The sequence below is a fragment of the Silene latifolia genome, chromosome 8 (assembly GCF_048544455.1).
Source record: "Silene latifolia isolate original U9 population chromosome 8, ASM4854445v1, whole genome shotgun sequence".
Taxonomy (NCBI): Eukaryota; Viridiplantae; Streptophyta; class Magnoliopsida; order Caryophyllales; family Caryophyllaceae; genus Silene; species Silene latifolia.
In genome coordinates, this window is record NC_133533.1 from 773,785 (window position 1) to 777,915 (window position 4,131).

General features: G+C 34.2%; 1 long non-coding RNA gene across 1 annotated transcript; it reads left to right on the forward strand.

The window, feature by feature from the left end:
* Positions 1–253: 253 nt before the first annotated feature.
* On the forward strand, positions 254–2,168 carry LOC141593969 (uncharacterized). The gene is made up of 3 exons (XR_012521970.1): positions 254–633; positions 1,307–1,392; positions 1,490–2,168. It is a non-coding gene; the product is annotated as an uncharacterized LOC141593969 (long non-coding RNA).
* The last annotated feature ends 1,963 nt before the right edge of the window (positions 2,169–4,131 follow it).

Sequence of the window (4,131 nt, forward strand, 5' to 3'; positions counted from 1 at the left end):
AAATGGCGACTGTACAGATCAGTCGCCAATTGGCGACTAACAAATTTCCTCGGGCGACTGATATTAGTCGCCAAATTGGCGACTACACAAATCTGTACATTAATTAATATTGGCGACTGAAAATAAGATTGGGCGACCATATTCAGTCGCCAATTTGGCGACCAATTTGAATCTCAGTCGCCATTTTTAATTTACACAAACAAATTGGTTCCCACCTCCCCCAGTAGACCCTGCCCTTTACTTTACACAAACAAACACCCGCCTCTTTCTTTCTTAGTTTCCTTCATTTTTCCATCACCTTTTCTCCATCTTTACTCAAACAAACAAATCCATCATCACTTTCTCTCTATTTTCCCCAAAAATTCAAGGCATACAATGTTTTGTTCAATTGCTCATTTTTTTTGTTTAATCACAAAAATACCAACTTCATGTTCTTAAAACGAGATTCATTTATCCAATCACAAAAATATCAACTTCATCTTCTCTAAAATTCATTATAATTTCATCCTCATTCATTTAATTAAAGATATTGTTCTATTTGTCCTATAAATTAATTTTTTCAGATTTTAGTTCCAAAGTATCTCACCCTCCTTCATTAACAACGACTCTCACCCTCCTTCCAAGGCATCCAATGTATTGTTCAATTGCTCATGGTTTTTTTTCGAGCTTAATTATTGTAGGCTGTTGGTAAATTTAATATTTTTTTTTAGTATTTGTAATAGTGGCTTTTTTTAGTATTTGTAGTAGTGGTAAATTTAACAGTTTGTAATGCAAATTAATTTTGGCGATGATGAGCGATTTGTAATTGAAATTTGGAGATCTGTGGCTTTTCTTTAATGGGCAGATCTTTTAGGCGACTTTTTTTTTTTTATTTTTTTCAATGCGAAATTGGCGACTGAAATTTTTTATTAGAGACAGTTTTCGGTCGCCAATTTGGCGACTAATTTGTCTTTCGGTCGCCATTTTGGCGACTACTTTTAGTCGCCAATTTGGCTATTTGGCGACTACTTTGTCAGTCGCCAATTTTAGCGACTGACTTCAGACGCCCGATTTCCAATTGGCGACTAAGTGTTTCTACAGTGCTCTGGCGACCAATTTCAGTCACCATTTTCGTTTTAGCGACTAATTTCAGTCGCCAAACGTAGTCGCCCGAAACAGGATTTCTTGTAGTGTACATATACATATACATATACGTATACAGATGTCTGCTATGCTTGGCATGGAATTTGATTTTCTCTCTTGTTATGTTGTTGCTTTTCGTCAATTTGTTTAGTTTTTATATGATGTGGTTGAATTGGATTTGTAGCTCTGAAAGCGGAAGCAAGATTTATTCAATTCAGAAATCGGTCTTCTTTGTACCCCTGACCCAGGATCAAGCTACGAAGCTGGCAGGTTTCGTCAATACTCTGCTCTTTTCTCCTACTTTATTGTACTCCCTGTATATACTTGAGGGGCTTATGTTTTCATGTTTTCTGACAATTTGGTGCAGATCATGAGTGTGTAGAAGCTATAAGGGTAGTGCCTTGGGACTACTATCGAATGATTAATAATGGACAAGCATATGTACATTAGGCCTTATCTTTGTTTTGGCGGTTGTGCTTTGACGGTATTATTAGGAAAACATACATGTCAAGCTATAAGGGTTAAGGTGGATGCAAGTTGGCATAACTCGTACGATGTGGCGGCGGCGATTAGATGGGTTGCTTACGATGAAGGAGGGGAGATCGTTTTTAGGGGGAGGGCAAAGACAGAGCGTAGTCTGCACTTCAAGCGGAGGCTCTGGGGTTAAGGTTGTTCTCATATGGGCTCGTGATCGCGATTGTCTATATTTGGATGTGTCTTCTGATTGTCTCCAACTCCAACTGGTGGCCCAAATTTCAGGAGCGGAACGGACAGAATCATCAAATTATGGGAATTCTCGATGATATAGCCTTACTTTACGCAAATTTCCATTGCGTAAGTATTAGTTTCATTCCTAGAGGTTTAAATAAAATCGCTCATGACCTCGCATGAGGCCATGAGAATGTAAAAACCCTTTCTTTATACTTGCTAGTTATGGATGACTGTATTCCTCTAAAAAAATTATGGATGACTGTAAATATTATTGTTATCGAGTTTATTTTGCACATTTATGTGATTTTTCTTTTACAAGTCGAATTTTGAGTTTGTAGAAAACACTCGTCCCCTAGTGACGTTCAAAGCAAATACAATATTCGATTTTGAGCAAGAACTACCAGTTGTTTGGTTTTGCAATGTTATTGTGTACAGTTGTATGCAAAGTTCAAAACCTCTTCTCCTTGAATAAATACAAAATTTTACTTCTACAATTTTGTCTATAGTAATTAATATGAACATAAATTAAAATCTAATTTTAAATATGTTTTGCTTTTCTTAAACATATGTTTTGCTCAGCTTCATCATCTGAAGTACCAAGTGAATACCGGTGAAGAACACATTGCAAACACTCATTAGAACAGTTTGCATGTGATCTCCCCATGCTAATTGTACAAGAACAACAATAATTTGATGTTTGTGATAAAATAAAACAAGAACAATCAGAAAATCAATAAGAGAACAACAATAAATTTGATGTTTGTGATAAAATAAAACAAGAACAATCAGAAAATCAATAAGGATGAAGACAAAGATGGATTATAGAGAGTATGAGGAGGAAAGAATGTTAAGAGTTTTTGTGGAATTTCCTGGAGAGTAGAGAGAGAGAGAGAGAGAGAGAGAGGGAGAGAGAGCGAGAAAAGGTGTTTGTGAATGTGCTTTCGCGGCAAAACGGGCGGAACATTCGTCTAGAATTTTTTTGAATACGGCGGTTTCTATTAAGCTGGATTTCCCGATAATGGTGTTTTGAAGAATTTTTTTTAAAGGTTGTGTTTGACAAAAAATCATTTATATTTATAATTTTTATTAAAGGATGGTATTATGGTAATCAAATTGCTCATGGGTTGACCAAGGTTATAATGACAATGGACCAACTAGTCTCTCCAAAGACGAATAAATCTGCATTAAAGTTATAGCGGGCCAAATATTTTAAATAAGACAAAACTGAAATATGTAAGGAATAACAAAATATTTAAGACGGATAAATCTGTATTAAGGTTACAACGGGTAAATATTTTAAATATATTTTAAATAAGTTTAAAGTGAAATAGGTAAAGAATAACAAGATATTTGTTTCTCTATACAAGTGAATCTTCTATTTACTACTCCGTAAAAGAATAGGCAAAAGTGCAAAACTAGAATGTTTCTCATTCAAATTACTCTAACATACAAGTGGGCCTAACATGTTATGTTATTCTCAAATGTTAGGCTTATAACTGTTGGTCTGTACAAATATTGAGTCTAACGTAATTCTTATTTACTACTATCATAGAGGAATATATTTTACCAAAATATTTTTGACTACCGTATTAGTCCGTAGATTATCATTTTTCTGTTACTCATTACTACACATTAAAAATTGTAATCTCTAACAATAAATTTAAAACGTTAATTGCTAAATTTCTCTAAAAATTATAATCTAAAAAACTGTGCATTAACACGGGATCTAAACTAGTTAGTATTTAACCATTTAAACTAGTTAATTAGGTTACATTAACTAACTATAACTACCCATGATTCTAGGTAGTTAGTTATAGGTAGTTATAAGGTTGTTATATTCAACCAACTACTCATTACTATGAATACACGTGATGTACACATGATTTACATGATAATCCAATTAATCACACAAGTTTAGGAAATATAATTCAGTTTCGTATTATTCAATATCTATCTCTCTAAAGTCTTCATATATTCATCTTCTCTAATTTATCTTTATTAATGGTGAATTAATTTTATAGACTCGTCTTTAAGCTTAAAATAAATACTTCTTCTTAAATAAGAATGTGTGATAATGGAACAATGGAGGAAGGACACGAGATCAAAAGAAGGAAAACGTAAACAAGGACGAGTAGATGGCACAACAAACAAGGGGAGGAGATTATATTGCCAATGTGAGAATGTCAGTAGGGAGAGTCGGTATCCCGCCAAAGTAACGCTATAATCGGAGGATTTAAGCAAGTATGGACATACAAGATATTTAGCAGCGAATAATTGTTGAAATGTTATCGGGGAATC